Source organism: Carassius gibelio, chromosome A14, assembly GCF_023724105.1.
Source record: "Carassius gibelio isolate Cgi1373 ecotype wild population from Czech Republic chromosome A14, carGib1.2-hapl.c, whole genome shotgun sequence".
NCBI classification, from domain to species: domain Eukaryota; kingdom Metazoa; phylum Chordata; class Actinopteri; order Cypriniformes; family Cyprinidae; genus Carassius; species Carassius gibelio.
This window is the reverse complement of record NC_068384.1, coordinates 25,817,749-25,834,354: the sequence shown is the minus strand read 5'-3', so window position 1 is coordinate 25,834,354 and position 16,606 is coordinate 25,817,749. Positions and strand designations below refer to the sequence as shown.

General features: G+C 34.3%; 1 long non-coding RNA gene across 1 annotated transcript; it reads right to left on the bottom strand.

Moving 5' to 3' along the window:
* Positions 1–9,164: 9,164 nt before the first annotated feature.
* Positions 9,165–11,645, bottom strand: LOC128027144 (uncharacterized). The gene is made up of 3 exons (XR_008186634.1): positions 10,727–11,645; positions 9,783–9,817; positions 9,165–9,361 (listed from the first exon to the last, which is right to left on the bottom strand). It is a non-coding gene; the product is annotated as an uncharacterized LOC128027144 (long non-coding RNA).
* Positions 11,646–16,606: the final 4,961 nt, after the last annotated feature.

Here is a 16,606-nt window from a genome sequence, read left to right as displayed (position 1 = left end):
ATGAAAAATATCAAACACATACCAAAGAACTACTACGATGTTCAGAAAAAAAATATATATATATGAATGCGGAAGTCACCTGTAAAGACCTGAACACTCACCTTGATCAGTGTTCAATTACATACAGACTCACAAAATCCACCGCTTTTCTATCAGGTTACCACGCGATGTTCCAACGAAATGTATGACTTTGCTTTATAAAGTGTTTTTATGAAACACCTTTATCCTCCGTATGGTAGTATAGAATCGATTCTGGCTGTTTAAATAGCGAAATGTCAATCTGAACATTTACTTTCACTTTTTATTTGTGCCGCGAGCGATGATGACGTCACGCCATTCGATCGCTCATTCTCAAGCCAGACACTTCAGGAGTTCCGGCAAGATGGCGGGCTGAACACACGCGCCCTCACTAAGCGGCCTAGATATCTCCCGTTTTCTATTACGAAAATAAGCTTGTTTCTCAATTACACCTACCCAGAGTGACTTTAAAGATTTGGTGTTATTGTTGTTGACCTAGAAAATGCGAAAATCTCACCAAACAACTCATCCCAAGATTATTATTCCTTCGGACCATCGCGTGGCTCAAACTGCAGCTTCAGAGATGGAAACAACAACTGATTCATTAGAGAAACGCCGTGATTCCTCTCACTTTACACCCACTAAAGTACATATGTCGAAAAAGCTAAAACCTCAAGAAGAGGACATCACCAACGCTACTCTGCTGCAAGCCATTACTTCCCTAACTGCTCGCTTCGATTCACAAGATGAAAAGTTAGAAGAATTGGCGAATCAAATGCGAAACAATTGCATCATGATTGCAGAGATTTCCAAAGCGGTTGAATTTAACGCGGCTGAAATTAAAGACTGCAAAGAAAAGTGCAAAGAGTTGAGCAAATCGGTCATGGGTTTAACCACCGCACACAATGACTTGGAAAGCAGAACATCTGATCTTGAACGATATAAAAGAAGATGGAATCTTCGGATTAATGGCATGAAGGAGAAGTCTGAAGAGGATCCCCGCAGGGAGGTGATTGACCTGATTGCCGAAATTGCTCCGCACTTGATACAGAAGTTAGACGATATTATTGACACTGTGCACCGGATCGGTAAGAAAGAATCAGGAAGACCAAGACAGATGATTGTCCAATTCGCAATGCGAAAATACAGAGACGAAATTTGGAAATCAACGAAAAACTCATCTGTTTGCCTTAACCGGGGAATCAGATTTGTGGAAGACTTCACGAAGGAAGACCGTAACGCTCGTGCCGTTCTGTGGCCGCTGATTGCTCAAGCACGTAAAGAAGGAAAAAAAGCGTATTACAGAGGTCCGTTTGGTTACATTGAAGGACGACGCATTGACCCAACGAAATCCTTCACTTGAACTTTTTACGGGTAGGATGGTGTGAGATGTGATATTTTGGAGAAATGCTAGGTTGCGAAATATGTACTCGGTTAATTGTCATCCATTTAGTACATATCTGATTCGAGTTCGCAATCTGTGTCTTTTTTTTTTATTTTATTTTTTTATTTGTTCTTTGTATGTTTCCAGTTAAGTTACCGTTTTCATTACTCTCTTTAAATGTTCGGGGCATTCAAAATAAGGTCAAAAGAAAGGCTATGTTTTTATTTTGTAAAGGATCTGGTTCGCATTGTATTTTTTTGCAAGAGACGCACTCTACCGTAACTGATGTTGCTTTTTGGTCGAATCAATGGGGAGATAAAATGCTATTAAGCCACGGATCCTCCCACTCTGCAGGGACTGCGATTTTATTTAACAACTGTCCAGGTAAAGTGATTTCTGTTAAAACTGATTCTAATGGACATTGGGTTGCAATTGTTCTGGATATTGAATCTATCTTTTTTATTTTGGTCAATGTTTATGGTCATAATAATGCAAAACAAAATCAACAGCTTTTTGCTGAGGTCTCTTCTTTAATTTGTAATTTTAAGAGGTTATTCCCAACAGATAATATTGTTATAGGTGGAGACTTTAATGTTACACCAGATGAAACTCTTGACAGGCATCCACCTAAAAGTAGTTCATCTCAACCGAACTCTATGATTACTCACTTTTGCAACAATCTTAAAGTATTGGATGTATGGAGACATCTTAACCCTAACATCAATAAATTTTCCTGGTTTAGACCTAATGCCTCTAGCAAATCGAGGATCGATTATTGGTTAATCTCAGATAACTTGTTACATTTTGTGAAGGATTGCTCTATTTCACCAACACCTCTAACAGATCATTGCGCTATTGTCTTGGTTGTTGAGCCAAAGAGTAAGATTTCATATAAAAAGGGGTATTGGAAATTTAATTCTGATTTGCTTGAAAATGCAGGATTTTGTGCAAAGATTAAAGATTTAATTAAAGTAATTGAGAATAATAATGATTTCAGTTCTCATAAAGCCAGATGGGAATTTCTTAAATTTAAAATTTGTGAATTTTCTATAAGCTATAGTAAAATGCTTGCCAAATTAAGAAGACAACATGAATACAAACTTATATCTGAAATTAATAAGTACTGTAGCAAAAATGCATTAAGTAGCATTGAAAAAAGTAATTTTATTTCTCTTCAGACACAATTGGATAACTTATATATCAAGAAAGCTAAAGGTGCATACATTCGCTCAAAGGCCAAGTGGATAGAGGAGGGTGAGAAAAGCACGTCCTATTTTTGTAGATTAGAAAAAAGAAGACAGTCTAAAAACAATATTACTTCCCTAATGGTGAATAATACTGAAAGTACTGATCCTACAATAATAAGTAAAGAAGTTCATAATTTCTACAGTGATTTATATTTATCTAATTTTTCTCCAAAAGAATGTGATGACTTCTTTGAAAAAATTTGTAATTTTATTCCTAGGATTGACAATGAATTAAGAGATCTTTGTGATGCACAATTAGGTATGGAGGAACTCGATCTAGCAGTTCAGAAACTTAAGTCAAACAAATCCCCTGGTCCCGACGGCCTTACAGGAAATTTTTATAAATTTTTTTGGAATGATTTGAAAATGTTATTATTTAATGCTCTTACTGAATCTATTGAAGATGGATTTTTGTGCCCCACAATGAGTCAAGGCTTGATCATTTTAATTCCCAAACCAGATAAAGATCATAGATATTTAGATAATCTCCGCCCAATCACCTTGCTTAACAATGATTATAAAATTTTTACACACGTTCTTGTCAATAGACTGAAAGAGGGCCTTAATGGGGTAATTAATGAGGTTCAATCGGGTTTCCTTAAAGGTAGAACTATTCACAATAATGTAAGACTAGTAATGGATATGGTTGAATACAATCATTTGATAAAGGATGATGGATATATTCTTTTCTTAGACTTCAAGAAAGCCTTCGACACATTAGAACATAGGTTTTTATTTAAAGCTTTAGAGCTCTTTGGTTTTGGTGAGCAATTTCTCAATATTATTAAAATTATTTATAAAGATATGAACAGCTCCATTTCTCTTCCTTACGGTACTTCACAAAGATTTTCTATTAGTCGTGGAATAAGACAGGGCTGCCCTCTATCCCCTCTTTTATTTATTTTGGCTGCAGACATGTTGTCTACTTTAGTTATTCATGATCGAACGGTACAGAAATTAAATGTATTTGATAAAAGTATAGCAATCAGTCAATTGGCAGATGATACTACGTTATTCTTAAAAAACAAGGATCAAATTCATCTGGCTATTTCATTAGTTAATACCTTTGCTAAGGCATCAGGACTCCAGCTAAATTTAAGCAAATGTGAACTCTTTGCCCTTCATCAGAGTGATATCACTTGTCTGAATAATATTCCGGTAAAAAATAAGGTAAAATATTTAGGCATTACAATTACCAAAGATCAGAAAATTTGTACGAAAGATAATTTTGAAAATAATCTACAAAAAGCAAACCGAATCTTAAATTGCTGGTTACAAAGAGACCTTTCAATTTTTGGTCGAATTTTATTAACCAAAATCGAATACTTATCCAGATTGATTTATCCAGCTCTTTCTTTAGCTCCCCCCACAAATTTTATTAAAACTTGTTCCCGGAAAATGTATAATTTTATTTGGAGACAAAAAGCTCATTATATTAACAAAGTTGACATTGTTAAATCTTATGAACAAGGCGGTTTGAATGTGATTGAATTTGAAAACATGAATATTTTGCTAAAACTCAAATGGCTAAAAATGTTTGTCTGTAATGAAGATAGTTTTTGGTTTACAATTCCCTCAGCTTTGTTTCAAGAATTTGGTGGAATTCAATTTTTGCTCAATTGTGATTTTGATTTATCGAAACTCCCGGTGAAACTATCAACATTCCATCAACAGGTTCTCTTATATTGGAAATTGGCATATAAACACAATTTTACACCTCATACTGTTTCTATCTGGAACAACAAATATATACTGCACAGGAACAAATCTTTATGCTTTAAGAATTGGCTAAACAGAAGTTTATGGTCGGTGAAGGATCTAATGGATGAAAAGGGTAACCTCTTAGACTATAATGCTTTTACATTGAAGCATGGATTTACCTGTCACCCGAAGGAGTTTTTCACTGTCATTAATGCAATACCTTCTGGATTAAAAATGTTGATGAGATGCTCCCTTTCTTATGCTAAAGTTAAACCAGCTCTCCCTACTTTATTCATTGGAGATATTAATTTTAAAAGTGTTCGTTGTACTAACAAGTATTTAAGACAGTTCGTCTTAATAACATGTTATCCCTGTCAAATTAAAAGAAACAAGATAGATAACATGTTTAATAAGAATACTGTAAAATATCTTAGAACAGCTTATTTACATTTTCCTATTCCCCCTAAAGCAAAAGAAACGCATTTCAAAATTCTTAATGAGATTTATCCATCTAATAAATTCTTAAATCAAAAATTTAAAATAGATACTGTCCCCTGTTCCTTCTGTAATATCCATTCTGAAGACACTGACCATATCTTCTTTACATGTAATTTTTCCAAAGTCTTCTGGATATCATTTCAGAACTGGTTGATAGAAAAAGAGGTGGTTGTTGATGGTTTTGCTTTTACTTTACAACATATCTTATTTGGTATTCCCAAAGATTGCTATGTTAACTTTTATTTGATTAATAACATTGTAATAATGGCAAAATATTTCATTCATAAATGTAGATTCTTTAAGTCCCTTCCATTATTTGTGGTGTTTAAAAAAGAACTAAAGTGTTATTCTAAAGCCCTTGAGAGAATGAAAGGTGGGAGTGCGTTGAAGCTGCTTGATCTTTTGATTTCATATGATTTGGTGTGATTTTGTCCCTAAATTTAATTTAATTTAATTAGTTTCTATTTATTTATTTTATTTATCTGACTAAGTAAGTTGTAAGATATGATATAGCCTCCTTTTTTTTTTATCCTTTGTTAGTAATTTTTTGGTTAAATTGTGTTGAGCCTATCATTCGATATCTTTATGTCCTGTAGAAGGAATGCAGTTGCCTTGGTTGTATGTATAATTTTGTATTCAATATAAAAAAAAAAAAAAAAAAAAAATTAAAAAAAAAAAAAAAAAAAAAAAAAAAAAAAGCCAGACACTTCAAATTCAACAGGAGTTATGGTTTTGTAGAACAGATTTGAAGCAGACGATCTTAACTATGTTACATGCAGGAACAGATTGCGAAGAATTGGTGCCCTGGGTAATTGATCCTTTTATTCGAAATATTTCCAGACGTGTTAACAATCTCGATTCTCAAATATGTGCAAGTACATGCATTTTGCACCTTTATAGATCACGTTAGTTGAACTACAGTATAATGGGCGATGGGCAAAGTAGCCAAATAGCCTAAAGTCAGTTTAAAGATAGGGATACTGCAATAACACCATTTATTTATAATGTTAAATAATTTTATTTTTGGCCACCACTTAATAAGTGCATTCATTTAATTTAGATGCCGCTCATCACCATGTGCATTATCAATGTATATGGCACTGTCAGTCCCCTATAGTGCAGTTAGTTCTATATTTGAATGTATGCTTTAGAATCTTTCATTATATATATTATTATTTAGGAAAACGTTGCCATATGGCAACAGTGTACCACAATGGAAAATGGCCAAAAATGTAGTTTTTCTATTAGATTATGATTATCTTTTCTATTTAAATTGACATTTCTTTTAGATATTGATAGATTTTTATACTTGGAACTCATGCAAACAAAAAGTAAGTAGGTTCCTATGATTTAACCTTCAAACAGTACTTAAAAGTACTATAATAATGCTTGCATACAGACAAAAAAATGCGCTTTTGTACCATATATGCATACCAATTCATCAAATGTTTATTGTTTTACATCCACAAAGTTTCCAACAACAAAAACATGTCTTTTTGAAAGGATTTTATACAAGTTAAGTAAATGTATGGTAGCTTGAAACATGCACTAATACCATGTAGAACATGAGAACATAAAATACAGGTATTACGAAATAATATAAAGGCTCCCTGAAATAAAGTAAAAAGTGAATGTTGTGACATTTGCCAAGTATGGTAACCCATACTCGGAATTGGTGCTCTGAACACACCATGAACACACACCCGGAGCAGTGGGCAGCTATAGATCCAGCGCCCGAGGAGCAACTGGGGGTTCAGTGCCTTGCTCAAGTGCACTTCAGCAGTGTTGGGAACGTTACTTTAAAAAAGTAATTAGTTATAGTTACTCACTACTTGTTCCAAAAAGTAACTGAGTTAGTAACTGAATTACTCTATAATAAAAGTAACTCGTTACCAGGGAAAGTAACTATTTGCGTTACTGTAAAAAAAAAAAAATAAATAAATAAAAAAAGTTGCTACATGTCAGAGAATTTGTACTTTTTTTTTCAGTTTTCACAAGTCAGTTGAAATGAGTAGAACAGACAAGTACATAACTTTCAATATTTATTGCACGTCAACAGAAAGCAAGAGTTTTATCCTGCACTTCCAAGTATTATCTTTTTAAGAAAAGTGTTTTTGGCCACTAGCTTAGTAGATGCGTGTCACACATTATATGTCACACATTATATTTTTTCAGAATAACAAATAAATGGGTATAAATTAATTGTTGCCATATGGCAACTCCGTACCATAGAGGGATATATATATATACATATATAATTATTTTTTTATTTTTATTATATTTTTTTGTTACTGATTCTGTTCAGTAGTACATTCTTTACTTAGTATACAGTATTTATGACCCAGTGGAACGAAATTGCATGTAGAGTTAAATGACAATAAAGCTACCGACCTGCCTATTAATTATGTATAAAACGTCTTTTCAGTGAAGTCTTTTCAGTGAAGTACCAGATGTGGGTGTCATGCCATAAAATATTTTTAAAGGTCCCGTTTTAGGCACTTTTTTGAAGCTTTGATTGTGTTTACAGTGTACAATATAACATGTGTTCATGTTTAGCGTGTAAAAAAACACAGTATTTTTCACACAATTCACCTATCTGTATACCTCTGTTTTCACTGTAATAAAACGGGCGGATGACTTCCTTGTTTTATGAAGCCTCTCCTTCAGAAATACGTAACAAGTTCTGATTGGGCCAGCGGTTCCTGTGCTGTGATTCGACAGCAGCTGAGCACAGGCTGCCCTCAGGGTAACGTGATTGGACTACAACACACGTGCTGGAGATGTATTTATAGTAACAGGAGCGTTTTTACTGACGAGATGCGCATGAACATCGCATTCGTTTTTGCGCAGCCCCAACATCTAGTTAACAAAGCTAAACAGCGTTGCCCTTTGTGTAATAAGTTACAGAAACTGTTAAACGCACCAACTTAAATAATAAAATACACTTACCGGTTGTGATCCATAAACAACGCCTTCTCCAGACAAAGAGCCCAGCCGGCATTTCAACGTTGATTCAACGTTGAAACAACGTCAGGTACCATGGTTGAATCAACGTTGAAAAACCTTTCGATTTTGCAAATTGGATCAACGTTGAAATCACGACGTTGATTCACCGTTGAAATCGTGACGTTGATGTACGGTTGAAATCACAACGCTGATTCACTGTTGAAATCCCGACGTTGAATCAACGTTGAATAACCTTTCGATTTTGCAAATTGGATCAACGTTGAAATCACGACGTGGATTCACCGTTGAAATCGCGACGCTGTTTCACCGTCTTACCTGCATTATGGGTGAATTAGGGTCGTGCTGCAGCCCTGGGATGAAAGCTGAATGAGGTGTTGATTTTGAAAAGTTGATCAGCGTTGATAACACGACGTTGTTTCCCCGTCGTACCTTGCACCGTGTGTAAATACACCTAGATCCTAGTTGGCATTTAGATCAACAATGTACATGCAAGGCTAAAAATCTAATGACTGGCAGCAATGGCTTTACAAACAACTTCAATAAACGACCACATGCTCAAAATTGTCAAACAGCAGTTAAATTTTGGAAACATACTGAATAAAACAGATGAAAATAATCCCACACTTTATTATGCAGAGTATGCATGGAGGTAATGCTAAAAACAGGTAGTAGAACAATCCAAATACAATAATATTTAAAGGTTTTTGTAAAATAATTCAGCACAAAAATGCATATTTTTTTCAGCACTTACAAGACAAACCCTTGTACCTTTATGACTGAAACCAGTGGATCTTTTATTTTGGTGGAAAACTACAGTTTCTGTCAAAAACATGTTTTAGTAATGTGTCTCATTTCAAGTTGTGCACATTTGTGCAGTGAAAATGTGTTGAACAGTTCGAGCAGGGAACCTTCCACCAGTTGATTTCTAATGGGAACCCCCCCGGACTGTGTCTTCTTTACCGTGGGGAATGCAGAATGAGATTTCTACCGCAGGGCACTCTAAAATGTTAGAAACAGCAGCCTTAGTGTATACAGTGTGGTTGTGCTTCGGGTGATCCTTGAAAGTGTCCCAGCGCTAGATCCATTCTGATGCCGTCCCCTCCACTCTCTCCCACTTGTGCACTTTCTGTACCGTCCTGTATAAACATTTACATTTAATCATTTAACAGACGCTTTTATCCAAAGCCACTTACAAATGAGAATAACAGAAGCAGTCAGGAGTACAAGCGAACAACAACAGTATAGAAGTGCCATAACAAGTCTCAGTTAGTCTAGCACAGAACGCATAGCCAGGTTTTTTTTTTTTTTTTTTTAATATGAAAGACAAGAAAAGAAGGAAAAGTGCTAGCATTAGTTGGTTAAGTTCCGGTGAAAAAGATGAGTCTTAAAATGTTTCTTGAAAATGAGTAGAGACTCAGCAGTTCGGATTGAGATTGGGAGGTGATTCCAGCAGCTGGGCACAGTCCAGGAAAAGGACCGTGAGAGTGATTTTGAACCTCTTTGGGATGGCACCACAAGGCGTCGTTCACTTGCAGAGGGCAAACTTCTGGAGGGAACATAAGATTTAACCAGTTTGTTTAGGTATGTCCACAATGTTTCACAATAACTTTGATATTGTGAAATATATTTAACTGAAAACTGAATGCAAAATAAATCACACAATATTTTCACTTTACAGTTCAGTAACAGTGAGGTTGGAAACAAAGTGGACAACACTATTCATTAAACACTTATTTAATGTATTCAGATGAAAATTTACAATATTAACAAATTATTCACAAGCAGTGTTTTCAGAACCCCAAGTTACACTGTTTTAATCAAAACACTAGTAATACAGTGTAGTAAAACAAATAAAATCTAATTCAGTAAATTTTTTATAAACTAAGTACAATCAAAACCTATCACAAAAGGTCAAAGCATCTCTAGCAGAAGTGACAGTGCAATGTAGCAGAAGAACAATTTCTTACCAATGTTTCAAGAATAAACTGGATCCTTGATGACTCTACAAGGGGAAAGAAGAAATGGTTTACTGAAAAGTTCTTAAAAAGCAGGATTTCATATTATACCATTTCTTTAAACCACTGGTTCTCAAACTTTTTATACCAAGTACCACTTCAGAAAATATTTGTTATTAAATATTAAGTTGCACCATAATGACCAACATTACATTTCAGCAGCGTAGTAGACCAAACTATTCAGCTACAGCTCTACAGTTAAAAAATGAGGCAGTTTTATTCTAATAAGAATATTTATTGTTGTCAGACACTTTACCATGTTTGAACATTAACACTACAACTGTGCTTACATACACAGGTAAATAAAAAAAAGTTTAAATTAAAATGTAATTTTAAATGTAATTATGTAACAAAAGTTACAAAACTGTACTGTACTTTAACTCTAACATACTTAAATGTGCAAAAAAAAAAAACTTACTCAAAGATTAAGTTAAAATATATTAACATTAATTAGTTTAATTTAGTGATTCACCTGCATAACAACTAGAGGGGGCCTGACACTTTGAGAACCATGGCTTTAAACAATCCTTTTATTTATTTATTCATTTTCATTAATTCATTAAAATTATATTATTTAAATACAGACATTTGCACTTATATGTTTCAGAAAACACTTTGAAACTATTATAAGCATACAAACATATATAACACACCTAATGCATGGGATACATATCAGGAAAATATGGGAAAATCTCTAAACCATCTCTAAATCTCTTACCAGCAACACATTAGGTGAACACCTAACTTGATCAGCTGTGATAAAGCAATGCAAAAATAGACACACGGGTATTTATTCATCTGCAGATATCATGTCCTTTAAACTACCCATTTGTAAACTCTGGTAATACTTTACTATTTTCAAAAGATAATAAAGATAACGTTAGCGATTTTCTTACCTCATTTTGCCAGGATGTTTTCAGGACCTCGCAGAACACCTGACCCTTCTTGTGTTCACAGTTTTTGTTCTCCATTGACATGTCACGACTCAAATTCGCTCAAAATAAATAAAAAATGTACAGGCAAATATGAAATAATTCGGGACCGATAGAGCAGTCAGTTATAACGAGCAGCAGCTCACAGTTAGCCGCCTCACTCACAGAAAGACGACAATAACGGTCATATTTTTAAATGTAGAAAGGCGCGAACCGATTCATTGTCCAGTTTCCTGAATGACAGCCAGATTAACCAATCATGATAGAAGTAATAAAATACAACTACCAATGGGAGTTGTTTCAGTGTGATAAAGCAGCGAAATGTATATAGTTTTATTGTTGTTAATGATGATAATATTTAACATATACCTTTAGATTTTAGAATAGGTATCATGACTAAAATATTTTAAAATGCTATTAAAATAATTAATTAATTTAAATAATTTAATATAAATAATTTAAAAGCTTGTTAACCTTTAACTACCATTTAGCATTAAACATTTTTAACGTTGTTTCATTAAAACAACTGACCTTATTTCAGCCATATTTCAATGTTGAAAGTTGGTCATGTGCTGGAAGTTTTTCAACAGTTCATCTTTAAACGTTGAATCAACGTTGTTTCAACGTTGAAACCACAACTGACCTTATTTCAACCATATTTCAACATTGAAAGTTGGTCATGTGCTGGATGTTTTTCAACCATTCAGCTTTAAACGTTGAATCAACGTTGTTTCAACGTTGAAACCACAACTGACCTTATTTCAACCATATTTCAACATTGAAAGTTGGTCATGTGCTGGATGTTTTTCAACCATTCAGCTTTAAACGTTGAATCAACGTTGTTTCAACGTTGAAACCACAACTGACCTTATTTCAACCATATTTCAACGTTGAAGGTCGGTCATGTGCCGGCTGGGAGGGAACTGCTCCATCTTTCAAGAATAATCTTTGTGCGAATCCTGTATTAAACTGATTGAGAAAGTTGTCCTCAGCAAGCTATCCTCAGCTAAATTTGCTGCACATAGTTTTACATGTGGATTATAAATTTCCGGAACCGAGTTATACATAAATTGTAACCATTAATCTCCAAGTACAGCGTCCCTGGGATGCCCAAACAAAGATGATTGGACTCAGAGATGAAAATAACAGCGTTTCAAAGACATGGCAAAAACAAACGCAGCTCTTCCTTCTTCTCCGTCGGAGCACAACAAGACCACGCCCCCCTGTTTGTGAATTCATGTGGGCGGTGGTTAGTCAAAAAACTGTTTTAGTGACGTCATTACTACAGGAACTAGAGGGCTGTAGTCGAAACAGGTCGTTTTTTGTTGGCGAATTCTGTTAAATCAAATATCTCGCTTGGCATTGAACTTTGAGCTTTAGAATTTTACAGATATTAGTTATACTCTAACAACAACATTACACAATAACTAAAGTTTAAAACATGGAATCACGAAGAAGGGGACCTTTAATATGACTGACTTTGTATTTAACGTCCATTCAATAAAATAAGTATACCGAATGGGCTCAAACGCTAATGTGAAGCTCACATTTTTAATATTTCTTTAAATAAATCGTAAATCATTTGGGTAAAAACGAGGCCTTTTTTTTTTTTTTGGCTGTTGACGTTAATAATGAGTTTTAATGTCAGAAAAAAATTTCACCATCACCAACGCATCTACTATTTTCTGTGATTTTCCAGCTTCCTTTATGAAAATTAAGCATAGATTTAACAAGCATAACACCAAAAACCATCGTTCTTCTAGCCATAGTAATTGCAAATTAACCATGGTTTTGTTACTTCAAATAATAATTTATTAAATTTATTATTTTATACTGTAATATTTTTTGTTATTGCTGTTGTTAAAACTACAAACTTAAAATGTATTATATAAAAACAATCAGGTAATAATAATTGGTTAATAAAACTGTTAAGAATACATAATGTGGGCTAATACTTAATTAACAATTTATGTACATAACATGTTATTACAAATACCTGCAAAGGAAGCTAAAGGGTAATTGGCTAAACCCTTACAAAAATAAACCATGGTTTTATCATAATAAAACTACTTAATTTTATGATTTCTGCATGACTTCTGAATGCTTGAGACTATAAAATGACTTAGAAACACTGTAAATTTATAGCCATAGGTAAATGTCAAGGGGTACAATTTTAATTGGTAAACAATACAATTTATACATTTATTTAGATATATTCTTTTATTTTATTAAAGTTCTATTTTCACCCCTATAGTAGGTGCGTTTTTTTTTCCATCATATTTGTGGAAGGGAGGCACAACAATACAGTCCTGCTTAGGGCACCCATTTGTCCAGCAGCAGCCCTGGATGCTAGCATAAAAAATGGATATTAGAAAATGGCTCATCGGTTCTGCTTCTGCAAGGCCTTATTAGCACCCTACCTTCTCATCCAGCACCGCCTACTCCATCTGACAGGGGCGTAGCCATCTTTTCAGAAGTGAGGGGGGCAGAAATACAAGTATTACAATATAAGTATTATAAGTAATATAAGTATTTGTATTTGTATTTGTATTGTGGAAGTCAATGGGACCAGTTAACTGTTTTGTTACTGACATTCTTCAAAATATCATCTTTTGTGTTCAGCAGAAGAAAGAAATTCAAAGAATACAGGTTTGAAACAACATGAGTGTGAGTATATGATGACAGAATTTTCATTTTAAAGTGAACTATCCCTTTATTTCTAACTATGTGGATGGAGTATGTATGAGATTAAATATAGCAGAGGCTATAGTATAGGACAATGTAATATCAGCAGTAGCACTCTTTGCACTGTAATTGTTTCCCTTGGGGACATCTTAAAAATGAATTTTCATGGACTCTCAGTGATAAAACCATTGCATTTGGATGATAATTTATTCACACTGGAGAAGAAAAAAATTATATACAAAAAAAAAAAAAAAATTCACATACTAGCCCTTGTAAATGCTGAAATTTCCTTACATCCCCATGAAAAACAATTACTATCCAAAATAAACTTTATTTAGAGAAATATTAGAGAATAATTTAGAGATATTCTCAAAGTGATTGAAATGAGTATTCAAACACCACTTGTCATGAAGGTAGCACTTAACAATAATACTTATGTTGTGTTTAAGTCTTTGAGCTTCAGTGTTGTATATTTGAAAGTACATTTTGAAGTTTGTAATTTTTTAATGCAGCATACAGATTCTGAAGAAGAAACGACCAGGGGCATGATCAGGGCCAAAGATATATCTAAATTACGGCCTATGCTCAGTATTTGAATTTTTTGAATGAGCTCCTTTTACATTATAATCCTCCACATTCACTACGTTCTCAAAACACAGGCAATTTGATAATACGTAGAATATCAAAATCAACTGCGGGCAGCAGATCCTTTTCCTATTTGGCGTCTAAACTCTGGAATAACTTACCTAACATTGTTCGGGAGTCAGACACACTCTTGCAGTTTAAATCTAGATTAAAGACCCATCTCTTTAACCTGGCATACGCATTACATACTAATATGCTTTTAATATCCAAATCCGTTAAAGGATTTTTAGGCTGCATTCATTAGGTAAACCGGAACCGGAAACACTTCACATAACACCCTATGTACTTGCTACATCATTAGAAGAATGGCATCTACGCTAATATTTGTCTGTTTCTCTCTTGTTCCGATCACTATCCAGATCAGAGGGTCACTGCAGTCACCCGGATCCAGTACGTATCCAGACCAGATGGTGGATCAGCACCTAGAAAGGACCTCTACTGCCCCGAAAGACAGCGGGGACCAGGACAACTAGAGCCCCAGATACAGATCTCCTGTAAAGACCTTGTCTCAGAGGACCACCAGGACAAGACCACAGGAAACAGATGATTCTTCTGCACAATCTGACTTTGCTGCAGTCTGGAATTGAACTACTGGTTTCGTCTGGTCAGAGGAGAACTGGCCCCCAACTGAGCCTGGTTTCTCCGAAGGTTTTTTTCTACATTCTATCACAGATGGAGTTTCGGTTCCTTGCCGCTGTCGCCTCTGGCTTGCTTAGTTGGGTCACTTCATCTACAGCGATATCATTGACTTGATTGCAATTAAATGCACAGACGCTATTTAAACTGAACAGAGATGACATCACTGAATTCAATGATGAACTGAATTTAACTATTATTTTGATACACTGTTTTCCAGATGAATGTTGTTCAGTTGCTTGGAAGCAATGCATTTTGTTTAAAGCACTATATAAATAAAGGTGACTTGACTTGATTTGACTTGACACTAGGAATCATCACAGTGGTGGAAGATGTGACAGACCCCATTCCATGTGACTCTTATGATGTGCCCCTTGTTATAGAGGAAGCAGTTGTTCTCCGAGGACTTGGTGACATACATGATGGGATTGCTTTATGCTCTTAACATAAACTACCCAAAAAACCTCAAATAGACTTTTGAGGTAATTCAGCGGTTGCTGATGAACATTGGAATGTATATGTGCAGTGCAAGAGTGCACTCCCTTAAAAATACATTGTTAAAGATGTTGTTTAAGTAATGTTGTGTATTCCTACCAAAGTGTTTTTTTTTTTTTTTTTTTTTTTTTTTTTTTTTTACAGTTTTTCTTTTCTAAGTTCTCTGTATTGATGGCCTTACACCTATTTTCAAAAAGATTTCATGTTTTGAAGTTATTTCCGAATTTATGGGGGATTATTAATGTGAAAAGTCTTACTGTTAGTTTACCCAAAATACAAATTATTTTGTTAGATAATCAACCTCATGTTGCTCTAAACCTAAAAAACCTGCCAAGTTATTTTTAATGAAATCTGTAAGCTTTCTGTCCCTCCTTTGAAAGCCAACACAACTAGCACTTTCAAGGTCCAGAAAGGAAGTAAAAGACATTCAAAGTAATCCAAGTGACTATAGAGGTTTGTATAATTGTTTACATGCAACAGTATCTGCTTTCGTGTTCAAACAAGAAGCATGTGCTGTCATGTTCTTGTAAACGTGATGGAGAAAACTATTTAATAAAATGGTTTGAAACTCTAGCAATGATTCATAAAACTGAGCTTAAACCACTGAAATCTATTGGATTACTTTAAGGAATTCTTTTCTGGGCCTTGAAAGTGCTAGTTGCTTAGGCTGTAAAAGGAGGGACAGAAAGCGCACAGATTTCATTAAAAATATCTTAATTCGTCTTCCAACAAAGGCAAGTCCTAACAGGTATTGGCATGGCATGAGGGTGATCAATTAACAATGGTATTAACATTTTGTGAACTTTTTTTTTTTTTTTTTTGCATTTTCTTAATAAATTTTCATCATTAAACTTTATGAAATTGCAGTACCTTTTTATTTGACAGATTAATTATTGTTTTATTTTGAAATGAAATATTTTTTCTGTAATTATATATATATATATATATATATATATATATATATATATATATATATATAGTGTATATTGTAATTATACATATTCTGTATATTGTAGTTTTGAGTTTGTATTTACAGATGTACAGACTTGTTTAGAATTTCTACTACGTGAAGTGTCTGCTGTATTTTACTTTTTAAAAAGTTGTTACAAAAAAAATAATAATAGTGATCCTTTGAATATGTTAACTGAGTTTGTGTGACGGTGGGTGAAAGGACAGTCTGGAAGCAAATGCGAGTTAACAATTTTAATGGGAAGATTTGAATCTGAGTACACAAACAATCAGGGACAATGAGACAACGATAATCCATGGAGAGGGTGAAGAGGTGAGGAATCCAGTTGATGACGGAGAGAAGGTGAGTAATCCAGATGACGTCGGTGTGTAAGCAGCAGAAGAGATGCACAGGAATTGCAGGGAATAGAGCCG